This window comes from Eleutherodactylus coqui, chromosome 2, assembly GCF_035609145.1.
Source record: "Eleutherodactylus coqui strain aEleCoq1 chromosome 2, aEleCoq1.hap1, whole genome shotgun sequence".
In the NCBI taxonomy this organism is placed as follows: domain Eukaryota; kingdom Metazoa; phylum Chordata; class Amphibia; order Anura; family Eleutherodactylidae; genus Eleutherodactylus; species Eleutherodactylus coqui.
In genome coordinates this window covers 120,532,403-120,546,135 of record NC_089838.1, presented here as the reverse complement: position 1 = coordinate 120,546,135, position 13,733 = coordinate 120,532,403, and the positions used below count along the sequence as shown (strand labels likewise).

Sequence of the window (13,733 nt, the reverse complement as noted above, 5' to 3'; positions counted from 1 at the left end):
CATGTGTGCAGTGCATTAGGCAGAGGTCTCATCACTAAATAGTGCATTAGGCAGAGGTCTCAACGCTAAACAGTACTCTAATATTTCCTGGGCCACTGCAGATCATTTCAGCTACACGTTCTATGTGTGCAATGCATTAGTGAGCGATCTCATCGCTAAATAGTACGCAAATATTTCCTGGGCCACTGCAGATCATTTCAGCTATACCGTTCTATGTGTGTAGTGTATTAGGTTGAGGTCTCTTCGCTAAATAGTATGCAAATATTTCCTGGGCCACTGCAGAACACCATTTCTGTTATACTGTTCTGTGTGTGTGCAGTGCATTAGGCAGAAGTCTCATCACTAAATAGTACGCAAATATTTCCTGGGCCAATGCAGATTATTTCAGCTATACCGTTCTACTGTATGTGTGCAGTGCATTAGGCAGAGGTCTCATTGCTAAGTAGTACGCAAATATTACCTGGGCCACTGCAGATCATTTCAGCTATACCGTTCTATGTGGGCAGTGCATTAGGCAGAGGTCTCATCGCTAAATAGAATGCAAACATTTACTGGGCCACTGCAGAACAGCATTTCACAGATACCATTCAGTACTGTCCACTGGCTGTATAGCTTTCTGCCCCTGTGCAAAGCATCTCACAATACCCTTTCCTTGGTTGCGGTGAAGTAGCTGCAGTTATCAGCACTATCCACTGGCTTTATAGCTTTCTGCCACTGTGCAGAGCGTCTCACAATTCCCTTTCCTTGGGTGTGGTGAAGTAGCCACAGTTATCAGCACTATCCACTTGCATAAAAACTTTCTGCCACTGTGCCGAGCGTCTCAGAATACCCTTTCCTTGGGGGGGGGGGGGGCTTGAGGTAGCCGCAGTTATCAGCACTATCCACTAGCTTTATAGTTTTCTGCCACTCCATACAGCCTCTCTTACCTACAAGTCTCTGTGAGTGGTAAATGACCCCTAGGTATCAGCGCAAGACAGCGGTTTAATTTTTCCGGTCACAGCATAGAGCCTCCGTTACCAACAAGTCTCTGTGTGTGGTGAATTAGCCCCAGTTCTCAGCGCTGTACAGTGGGGTAATTTATTTGGGCCCTGCTCCATCCTTAATCTGACATGATGAGGAGTAGGAGTAGGGGTAAGGGTCGAGGACGTGGACGCAGGCGTCCAAGTGAGGGTGTGGCCAGAGGCTGAGCTCTTGGGTGGGGTGAATCACAGCCGACTGCTGAGGGATTAGGAGAGAACCAAGTTTCTAGGCTCCCCAGCTTCATATCACAATTTGCGCATCCGCGTGGTAGACCTTTATTACAAGCAGAGCAGTGCAAGCAGGTCCTGTCGTGGATGGCAGATAATGCATCCAGCAATGTATTGAACACCCAGTCTTCTACGCAGTCCACTACTCCCGGCCTAGGGACTGCAACTCTGAATCCTCTGGCTGCTCCTCCTTCCTCCCAGCCTCCTCACTCCATGAAAATGACAGATTCTGTGCAGGCAGACTCCCAGGAACTGTTCTCGGGTCCCTGCCATGAGTGGGAAAAAATGGTTCCTCTCTCACGTGAGGAGTTTGTCGTGACCAATGCCCAACATTTGGAAAGTTCCAGGAGTCCGGGTGATGAGGCTGGGGACTTCCGGCAACTGTCTCAAGAGCTTTTTGTGGATGAGGATGATGAAACACAGTTGTCTGTCAGTGAGGTAGTAGTAAGGGCAGTAAGTCCGAGGGAGCAGCGCACAGAGGATTCAGAGGAAGAGCTCCTGGATGATGAGGTGACTGACCCTACCTGGCTTGCTAAGCCTACTGAGGACAGGGCTTCACAAGGGGAGGCAAGTGCAGCAGCAGGACAGGTTGGAAGAGGCAGTGGAGTGGCCAGGGGTAGAGGCAGGGCCAGAGCAAAGAATCCCCCAACTGTTTCCCAAAGCACCCCTTCACGGCAAGCCTCCGTGCAGAGGGCTAGGTGTTCAAAGGTGTGGATGTTTTTTAGTGAGAGTGCGATGACTGATGAACAGTGGTTTGCAACCTGTGCTGTACCAAGATCAGCCGGGGAGCCACCACTACCAGCCTGACCACCACCAGCATGCGCAGGCATATGATGGCCAAGCACCCCACAAGGTGGAACAAAGGCCGTGCACCGCCTCCGGATCACACCACTGCCTCTTCCCCTGTGCCACAACCTGCCACACAGATCCAATCCCCCTCACAGGACTCAGGCACAAGCGCCTCCTGGCCTACACCCACACCCTCACCTTCACGGTTCTACACTCCATCCAGTAATGTCTCTTAGCGCAGCATTCAGCTGTCGCTAATACAAGCTTTGGAGCAAAAGCGGTAATACGCCGCCACCCACCCGCATGCACAAGCTTTAAACGTGCACATTGCTGAATTAATCAGGCTGGAGATGCTGCCGTACAGGCTTGTGGAAACAGAGGCTTTCAAAAACATGATGGCAGCAGCGGTCCCGCGCTACTCGGTCCCCAGTCACCACTATTTTTCCTGGTGAATTAAGCCCCTTAATGCAGATTGTTTAGCCAACAGTCATCCCATAAAAATGGCACTTATATCTCCCTTAACCAGGCTCCAAGTGTTTAGGTAAAGCAGAAAAGGAAAGCTGAGGGGGATTAGGTTGTGTAAAACCCTGATCGAACAGTGCACTTATAGGAGGACAATAAAATAAATTATAAAAGAAAGAAGCGAAGTTGGCAGATTAAATAGAAGGAAGGGAGGGAGGGGACGCATTAAATCTATTATGCAGCAGAGCATGAGTAAACAATGAATGCAGACACATATAGCAGAGAATTGGAATTAAACATTATGGGTTGGCTGTGTTTATACTGAATGGTTATGGTTACAATTCGAACGATCCAGCGATTCTTTTGAACAATAATCATTTTGTGTAAAAGCACCTTAATGCTGTTGTTACATATTTGGATGTGGAACCACTGTGTCATCCCTCCCCTCAGGCCCATACTCTTTCCAATCCACTAGAAAACAGGTTTTATTCCTTAACCTCTTGACCTCAAGGATATTTTTTACCTCAAAGCTGCTGTCTTCAGAATGAATGCGGGCTGACACTGATTTGGGTTTTTTGGAAAACCTACTAAGTATCTAATGTTTAAGCAGAGATACATGAAAAGAGTTGGGATATGAAGGGAAGGAGAGAGTCTAAGTTTGTAAGAGGCCGAATTAGTTCTCTGTAGAACTTCAAAAGGGCCCAACAACCGTGGGGCAAACTTAAAGGATGGTATCCTCAACCTGATATGTTTGGTGGACAGCCAAACTTTATCCCCATGTGAAAATCATGGAGGTTCCCTGCGCTTGCGACCAGCAAACCTCTTCATAGAAGCTACTGAACTTTCAAGCTTAGTATGGTCTCTTGCCATATCCTGGTGAAACCCTCTGCTGACGCAACTGCCGCAGGTACCTCAGCAGTGGTGGAGATCAGAAAGTAAAAGTGGGGTATGATGTGAAGAATAAGTATGTCCCCACATCAGATCCCCAAAACAAAACACTGACAGATATGGACTAAGGCTAAATGCACACGGGCGGAAATTCCGCGGCAAGATTTCGCGCAGAATTTCCGCCGGTGCACACTGCCATAGGATTGCATTATTTTATGCAGTCTTATACAGACAGCTGCAATTTGACCACGTGAAAACTCACGTGGTACCAAAATCACGGAATGTCCTATTTCACATCGCAGAGCAGAGAGAAGACGCAGGATGGTTAGCAAGAGGTCAATGCAGGGGCGCAGGTCGCATCCCTCTGCGAGAATCTCGCAGTCAGAATCCGACCTGGCCGTCTGCATTCACCCTAAGAGTGCTTTTACACTAGACATTCTGTCGGGCAACAGATGCTCGACAGCTCATCCCAGCGATAATTGTTACTATGCGTTTACACAGAAACGAACATCGCTGATTGCGCTGATTGAATAGACGTTGAGTGGGCTGGGGATCATTCCGGCCAGCTTTGCTCCATTCACAGTAAGCAGGCAGTCATTCATAAGTGAGCAACTGCCTGTTTGCACTGAACGATATGTCGTTCAGTTTTCTGCATGCAGAAGAATTGAAAGATTCTCATTTGTCGTTCAGTCGGGCCATGCATTTACACTGAACGATTATCATTCAGATTCTCGCTGCATTCCGTGTAAAAGTAGTTTTACATTTAGCCAAAGACCTGCAGTATATTACAGTTTTAGCATGGAAATAAGGGAAACCATCCTGCTAAAAGATTGAGACTAGACAAGCTCCTAAGAGCATATAATCTATAACTCACATAGACTGAGAAGTAAGCATAGATAAGAAGCACTCAGCTCTCCACAAGGTCAGTAAAAGATCAAACATTTACACAGTCCAAGTCTCAGGAGAGTCATCACAGGATAGTTCCAGGATGACCTATATGACCCTAGCTGTAGAAAAATAAATGATAATGATATGATGTATGGATCATTAACAGTCTGAGCACAAACAAAACCAACACAGCAGCATGAGCCAAACTGTGAATGAAGGAAACACAAGAGGATAGTCCAGATGTACCTGGCATCTGCTCAGAGTTTCTAAGTTGGGAACTATATTTTGTGCTGGCTTTCCTATTCTTTTGAGATTTGAAGTGAGCAGCCTATTTCCAAGGGATGATTTTACGGAGTGGTGGTAAGTCCTCCATGTCCTGTAAGGGCATCCAGGATAGGATTGGAGTTATGCCAAGGAGGGACCAGGCTCTATCCAGATTAACAGGAGTGTGCAGGACAGATCTGTGACCATTTTTTAGATGAAGATTTGAAATGGGAAAAGCCAGGAATACTGCAGGTTATTGGCTCTGAGTGATTCCAACAATGGTTTCAGTTGTCGTTTTTTGGCAAGGGTGGAAGGGGCAACATCTTAAAAAAATTGTATACACGCCTCCCCATATTTAATCTGCTTCCTGGCAGCTGTTAAGATTGCATTTGTACTGTATCTACATATGATAATCCACCACATATGACATCTATTGGTGGTTCCTCCGATTTAGGCTTTGCATGGATAGCCCTGTGAATTCTCTCACTGACAACAGTAGCTGCTCTCTCTTAACCCACTAAATCAGTGACTAACTCACCTGCAATAGATGTGTCTGCTGTCCAGGTCTCTGGGAGGCCTTTGCTTCTTATATTGTGGTGGAAGATCCTATTCTCCTAATCTTTAATTAACACTAAGACTCTGTCAATGTAAGTTTTTTGCTGCAGTAATCTTCTTCATCTTCCATGCGGTGGCCATATGTTGGACCTCTGATTTTATGTCGGCCAGCTCAGACATCACAAGGCACAGGGCTTGTGTGAGCATCTTCCTCAAAAGACCTTTAGAGATGGGAGCGAACGCTGAATCGGTGTGATCTCCTTCTGTGCCATTTTCTGCATCAGAGTCTGTAGGTGAGTCTTCCTTGGCTGTTGAGGCCGGCGTCATCTTTGTGAGCACTCCTCTTTTTTAGGAATTTCCATGTTTTAACCTGATTTTTAGCACCCCTCTTGTCCCTCTTGATCTTCATTTTACTAAATGCAGAGGAGGTAACACTCGTGATGGAGCAGCAGACTCAGGCTTCCATCATGCTCAGCAGTCAGGTTTTGCCCCACCCAAATTAAGAAGTTTAACTTGAGCACTATACTGGCTAGATACCCTGGCATTACAGGTCATGGGTCCCTTTCTTAATTTAGCCTAATAGTAAGCATTTAAGGAACAGCAATCCCACATATTTATTTTTATTCTTTTGCTGGTTCTGCAATTAAGCATTAAAAAGTCATTTAACTGACTTAGGGTTTGTAGGCTTCTGGATATGGGCCCTGAGCCAGTACACTGCTAGCCAGTCCATTCTACCATTCTATAAAACGGTATATGGTGAAGTCAACAATAAATGAAATTTTAATTGTTCTGTTTGTTTTTGCTACAAAAACATATGACCCTGAAGTAGTCATAAGAGAAGAAATTCAAAGTTCTTGCCATGAAACATCACGTATGCAAAGCAGTAAACACATTAAAAAAATCTAAAACACCAGTGTCTGTTGTTTTGGTCCCAAATATGAATGCAATGAACTTAAAAAACATAGATCTCCAAAGTAAATGTGGCTACAAAAAAGGTTTAGACCAACTACAATACTTTTCAGTTTCTGGAACAATGTACTGTCTACGATCATTAATGACGGTTGGAGACAATATTACTTCCTCGATTGACTCCTATGTCTGTGTTTTGGCTTCTTTTTGTGGCTACTTACAGTGTTTTGAGCTGCTCATTGCAATTGTGCTCACTTCATGCTCTCCTTCACAATTCCTGAAAAGTACTCACCTTCATATTGAACAATTACAAACGACTTTACTGAAAGTCGTTGGAAAGTTAAGTCTATCTCTATGTTACTTAAATGATGGTCACTGTTAAGACCAAAGTTAAGGCTTGGAGTATCATTGGTCATCCACTGGAGGTTTACTATTACCATGAACCAGTCTTTAACCACCCCAAGAAAAACTTACTAACAATGACATCACAAACTTCTGCCAAGTTGTATGTTAGTCAGGGTCCTAACAGCCCCAGGGATACAATGTATATCACTGTTTGTGGCATAAGTACAAACACTCATCTGATTATTTTTCTCTGGAGGTGAGCTTGTTGCAGCATGTGCTGTTCGGTCCACCATTTTTTCCTCTGTTACCATGTGACAAAGTCAACCAATCAGATGACTTCATACTAGTTGGATGTCCCACATCTGAAAATATCAGTATTTCATTGGATTGCTTAAGAACGGCTTCTTATTCGTTAATAAAAAATATATTGGTCATTCACTGGAGCCATCACCCTATATCTTTGTCACTACAATTTTGTGCACATAGCCATATCTTGGCTCTGTGCAATAGCTGTATAATGTTATTGCTTACAGTCCAAGAGAGCCTACATCTACTATCTGAGTGTTCCCAGCAGACTCTACAGATCTCCAAAGTTAAAAGTGTACAGCAAAGCCAGGGTAGTCAATGAACAATGAACTATATAGTTGCTAAGCAATCTACTTTCAAGTAGAGATGCCCTTTGAGTGTTAAATGGAATTTCAACATAAAGAATTACAGCACTGGGCCAAGCCACAAGTGATTTGCTTATCCTTAATTATTATAACAAGAATGCAATAACATTTAATAACTTTAGTATTAACATAGCCAGATAATGTGGCTCTATTAAACTACTAATTAACCAAAAGAAATGCAAACAAATTTTAAAGGAATCAAAGAGAAGCAAACCTGCCTATGGGACTGGAATGTTAGACTAATTAATTGTCTTTTTTTCTTCAAAAAATGTACAAATAAACTGAAAATAATTTTAGTACTGCAGAAGCATACATTATTCAGTGCACAAGTAAGTGTTATAAAAATATCCAATAACAAATTATCTGTAAAGGGTCTCTCAGGCACCAGTGTAAACCATTTTAATTAAGGATTCCGTAAATATCAGCACTTAATTAATGTCAGGAGTCCTACTAATGTACTGTGGTTTTGTTCATATTTCAGGTGTAAACAATTAATTGATTTATTTTATTATATGTAAGAATACACATGGTGTGATGGAATACACGTTTTTAGCAGAGCTTCAGTGCATAGTTATTAAGCTGAAATACTATGGATGCCGAGTAGCATTTTGTAAGACGGCCAATTAGTTACGTGTGTTTGGGTATGTTCATTTTTTATATAAACAAAGGCATAACTGAAATCTCCTGAGCCCCAATGCCAAATATATTTCAGGGCTAGCAATTTATTACCGGTCATTTATAACACTGATGTCCTTTTATGGCATAATTGGGCTACTTGGGCTCCCTCAGGTCTCCTGGATCTAGTTGCAACTGCTGCTACCTCTGCAAGCCCTATAACTTCATGCTACGTAGAGAAAAAAGATTTACTATAATAATTCAATGCAAACTTGTTACAGCCTGTCTTTAGATGAAGTCTAGAGATGAGCGAGCGTACTCGTTAAGGACAGATACTCGAGCGAGTATCGTCCTTTTCGAGATCTCTCTCCCCCCCGCTCCCTCGTGCTCACCCCCGCAACACAGCGCTCACCCCCGCCGGCACCCGAATCTGTGCGGACGAGCAGGCAGGTACTCGAAAAGGACGATACTCACTTGAGTATCTGTCTTTAACGAGTACACTCGCTCATCCCATCTCAAGTCCTTTTACCTATTACAGCTGATCAAGTAATCGAAACCACGCTCAAGAGCTAGTTAAATTCACCTGCTTCACCAAAAGAATCAGGCATCCAGCCTATAAATACTGGGACCTAAAAAGTAACTTAGTGTCCCATATAAAAAAATCACAAGGGAGCACCACTCCACAAAGACACCCCCAAGTAGAGGCTGGGTTCAGGAAATGAAAAGTTTATAATTATCATGGTCATTATTCTGTCACTTGGGTTTTACCTCCCTGCCTATGTCTTTCACTGCTCTGCACTGCAATATATACTGTCTTCAATATATTTTACATAAAACTCAGAGGCTTCTATATCAATACAATTGCACTTCCTTCCCAACTGGGCCCAATTGCAGCTGCTTTGCCAGCTACTTTTATATATGTGCCTGTAAACAGTAGAATAAATCATATGTAGCAGCAGTAAAATTAAACTAAGTAACTATGTGGGGTGCCAATTGGCTGTTTAGTTGGAAGTTGTTGCATTAAACAGACCTCAGGATAGAGAAACACAACTACAATACAGAAGGTATCTCAAAAGCATGAAAACACCCATATAGAATGAAGATAATTTGTCAAACCATGATCCAATTTTGCATACAAGCTGCGGGGAAAGGAGGAAACCTGTTAGCTCATGTCACCAAAATGATGGCAATTTTGTATGCCGCCATCTTGGATTCAATTCTAATAATTCCAATGCAAGGTTAGGTGTGTGATATATCAAACTTGTATAGAATTTCACCAGAAAAACAATGCAGTGCTTCATTTTACCATAATTGTATTTGCTCTAATGTTAACACAGTGATTTTTCTTCATTATACACAATGTGAATCATGACGTTATCTCAAGCAGAATGTGTTGAGATCGTCTTTTATCAGCTATAGCAGCAGCCCCAATTTGTAACAATGCCTTTTATGTGTAGATATCATTCCTTGCATGGAGGCAAGGCTAACCCCACATTCTTAAGACAGATGATGAGTGCTAGGTTGTGGGTTATTGCTGAATGAGGCCAGAACAGCGGTTGCGGATGCTTCATCAGTAACAGTTTTTGTTTTTCCAGATCTTGGTTTATCTCTGACAGAACTTGTTTCTCTGAATTTGGAAAAAAGTTTGGAAACTGTACTGAGGGTTATGGGAGGTCTGGTTGGGTGGCATTGATTGAAGTCCATAACGCCATGATTCACACAAAATTAGAGCTGAATCCAGCATTCAAAATGGCCTTCATTTTGGTGATATGGAATAACAGGTTTTCCCCTTCCCCCATAGCAAAACAGGATCACCATCTACCAAACTGCATTCATTCTATATGGGTGTTTCCACACTTTTGAGAAACCCTTTATTGTAGGGCTATCTTAATTATAGAAATAGATAATACTGTGTAACTCGATTACTCTTTCCATTCAATATTTCATTGTATAAAAGCATCTGTAAAGTTTAAGTAATTTAAGCTTTCACATGGAGCAACTCTACAGAATGGGTAGCTCAATTTTAGAAGCTGATTGGGAACTAATTTTTACAACTGTTACAAATATCAGATAGCATATAAAAATGCAGGTGCAGAGAACCATACACATTAATGGACTCCTCTTCGATGTATACACACATACTATACTAGCTACCTGAGCAATATAGCAGAGCTTAATTTGTCATTTCATTACTTGAAATCTGTGGTTTTATATAGGTCTGAAGGAAAATCTTTTGCATTATTTGAATGTATAAGTAATGTAGCTCCAAGGACTAGAATCATATTTGCAATCAAAATTATTCAACCCCCATTTCAAATTAAGTTTATATGCCAAGTTTACAAACTTTCAGCTGTTTTCAAAAAATAAAAAATAAACAAGAACAATTTAAATAGCTCAAAACAACTAATAAAACAAGTGGGTTCTCCAAATTCAACACAACATGGCACTTTTATTGACTACTGCTGTCTCAGAAACATTCAACCCCCTGAACAGAATCGTTCATAAGAGAAGACATTTGCAAATCAGGTGTTGTCTCAAGTACACCTGATGCAACTAATGAAGGGCTTCATTAACTTATCAGGTGTGCTTTACATGAAACACATCAAATGACACCTCTCTTCAGACAGAGAGCATAAAACATAGGCTAATTTTCAGTGTAATTAAAAACCATCAGTAAGTATGATGAAATAATTCTTGAGTAAAATAAGCCAATAGACCCAGTCAGGCATAGGAAACTGACATAAAAGCTGTATAGATCAATCATTATAAACAGATATCATGAAAAGGACTTACTTTGAAAGTTGATCAGTACATCGCAGTTCAATATACAAGGTAATGATAAGCTATATAATTAACATAGTATTACTACAAGATGTTTTCTAGCAAGTGTTGCCTATAGCAGAAAAACCTCTGTAGTAAATAACTAGTCCCTTCAATATAAGAATGATGTGCGGAATATCACAAAAAAAGGTGATTTACCAGTGGTGGCAGCCTGCGATTAGCTGATAGATGCCAAAAGGAACACTCAACTGTGCATGCGTGCAATGCGCACGTGGTAGAACTCCATAGGGCAATATGGAAGAAACTAAGACCCGGTCGTACGTGTACCAAGCACATCCATGCCGGGAGCCCTTCATTGTCAAGGGGATAGACACTAAACTCAGTTTAAAGCAAAAAAAAAAGGAATCAGCACCCCTCAATAGTACCAAGAAATCAGAAGTTCCAAAGGAAGGCTGTAAAATCATGGTAGAAAAGTCCAATACAAGTTTAGATAAAATTCCAAGTCTTTATTCTATACGATAGAATAAAAGCATGGAGCATCAGTAAAGCATAGGATTTGACCAAGGACTGACCAACTTGGAACGTGTAGGCCAATGTAATTTTTTCCTATTCCTATCTGGCTCATGCATCCTTGAATATTACCCTGTACTAATACTCCATGCTTTTATGCTATATATCTCTATCTATCTATCTATCTATCTATCTATCTATCTATCTATCTATGCACACACACACATTTATCAAGGTATCCCAATTGGCTCCCCTACACAGTATTCTGCTTTTGGAAAATTCCATGGTATATTGCAGCGCTGCAATACACAAAAATGCAGAATAGCACGCTTTCAGAATTATCAAATGTTGCAATAATATAAGTTCACTGTAATTTAAACATAAATATCTGTTTTGTGCAAGCTGAAACAGCCATTATTGTACATAAAAAGCTTCATCAGTTTATTACACTATGAAAAACACTAATTGTCAAAACAAATCAAACACCTAGAAGGAGTTGTCAGAATCAAATGAAACATTCTATGTGTGATGGTAAGGTTGATATAAATAAGTGTTTACAATATCAGAGCAAAAGTTATAATTTATTGCAGAAAACTGAACACTTGAAGGGAGGCTGTAGTACCCTGTTGTACCGACTCTAGCTTGGATACAAGATGTGATACGGGTGGGCATGAAGGCTCTAGTACCCTGATGGGCCGATTCTACCTTGGATGCAAGATGTGATACAGGCGGGCATGGAGACTCTACTAGCCTGTTGTACCAGCTCTAGCTTGGATACAAGATGTGATACAGGCGGGCATGGAGGCTCTAGTACCCTGTTGTACCACCTCTAACTTGGATAGAAGATGTGACACAGGCAGGCATGGAGGCTCTAGTACCCTGTTGTACCACCTTTAGCTTGGATGCAAGATGTGATACAGGCGGGCACGGAGGAATATAGGTTCTGTATGGTATCCTGCGGCATATTAGTCCACATTTGCTGTAACTGAGCCTTTAGTACAAACTTGAAAGCTGTCAAAGTTGGCGTCTCAGATGGTCCCATACTTGTTCTATTGGCAATACATCTGGTGACTGGTCAGGTCACGGAAGTATAGCAATGTTATGGAGGCATTCCTGTGACACCCTTACTATGTGCAGCTGAGTGTTATACTGATGGAAAATGTCTCTTGGAAGCCGCCATGAGAGGAACACATGTGGTTGCAGGATGTCCTGAACATATCATTGAGCTGTCATTATCTCTCATACCACTAGTAGGGGTGACTGACTGTCATATGTGATAGCCTCCCAGACCATCGCACCAGCAGTAGGGGAAAGTGTGGCATGCAGGATTAAGGCGCTCACCCCTAGGTCTCCAGACACAAACATGGCCGTCAAGGCCCAAAATAAACCTGGATTGACCAGTGAAGACAACTTGGTTCCACTACTCTAGTAGTCCAATTTAGTCATGCATGACACCAGTGCAAATGAAGGTTATGGTGGATGCCAAAAGCAGTACACATAATGGACACTGAGACCAAATATCCTTCAGCCAAGCACCTGGAAATAATTCCAACAAACACAGGGGTTTGTAATTATGGTGCAACCTGTTTCTGAATGGAAGACAATGAAACAGTTGAAGCTGCTCATCCTTGTCAGACGATCAGATGATCCTCTCTATTGGTGGTCTGTTAAGAGCATCTGGAGCCTGGTTGCCCTAGGTCATGCCCTCAAGCATCCACTGATCCCAATACCTCCTTACAGTGTGGTTAGAACGGCCCATGAGGCGAGCGATTCGTCAACATGACTATGCAGCTTCTAGCATTCTAATAATTGCCCCCTCTTAAACTCTGTTAATTGGGTGAAATCTCTTCAAATGCACTGTAGAGGGCTGCCAAGTGGTCAGCAAGCCAAAAAATAGCAAATAGAGCAGCATTTAAGGTGCAAAAATACTCACATTCCACAGGATATCTTTTTTTTATTGAAAAAACAGTTTCCATTACATAAAAAGGCAACGTTTTGACTATCCCATGCAGTCTTTGTCAAGCCAATGCTGCCCTATTTGCTATTTTTTGGACTGTGATTTGTGAGGATCTAGGAGTCCAAATCCTCTATAGAGCGTGCCGCTTGCTTTTTCCTGTAAGCTCTCCCAGTGGGGATATTTTTGTGTGTTGCTGCTGACACATTGATTTTGCTAGTGGTCAAGAAAGCTTTACACAAGTTACAAAAGAAGTCTGCTACACACAAGTAGCCTCTGAAAGTCTTTCTATAGGCCAAGGGTGGAATCATTGTATTGTAATCATGCGTACCTGATACAGTATGCCACATACCAACTCCTAAAGTTTAATTTGCACGCTGGAGGCAAACATTTTCCAGTATGCTGCACTATTTCACAAAGCTAAATGGCCCTACTTAATTTTCATACATGAGCTGTATTATACTGCCAACTGTTTAGGTCGGAGGGTTTGTCTACCCTGATGTCATATCTGCTGGATCTCTGTACATAGCAAAGCTGCAGACTTTATATGGAACCACAAATATAGTAGTCAGATGGTACCTCCATGAGCCCAATAGTGCCTCTGACATAAACTAGAGAGCATGCCCCTATTTTTACATATGTAGAAAAGAAACTCTCAGTGTCCGCACAAAATTTTGAGTATACATGTAAGTAAAATATGGGCCATAGTGGACTATAGGGACTGCATTCGTAAAACAATGGGTCAATAAGACAACCCTGTAGAATAGAACCCCAAAACTGATTTTAAACATGACGCACTGATGAACAGATATGCAAATGTAACAATAACAACGAAACCTAAGTATAAAAATATCC

The 13,733-nt window shown here is 41.9% G+C and overlaps 1 protein-coding gene across 1 annotated transcript in view; it reads right to left on the bottom strand.

Annotated features, from left to right (window-relative positions):
- Positions 1 to 13,733, bottom strand: part of LOC136610023 (dynein axonemal heavy chain 3-like) — a 1,175,415-nt gene that overhangs the window by 421,789 nt on the left and 739,893 nt on the right. The gene's annotated exons all lie outside the window — the stretch shown is intronic.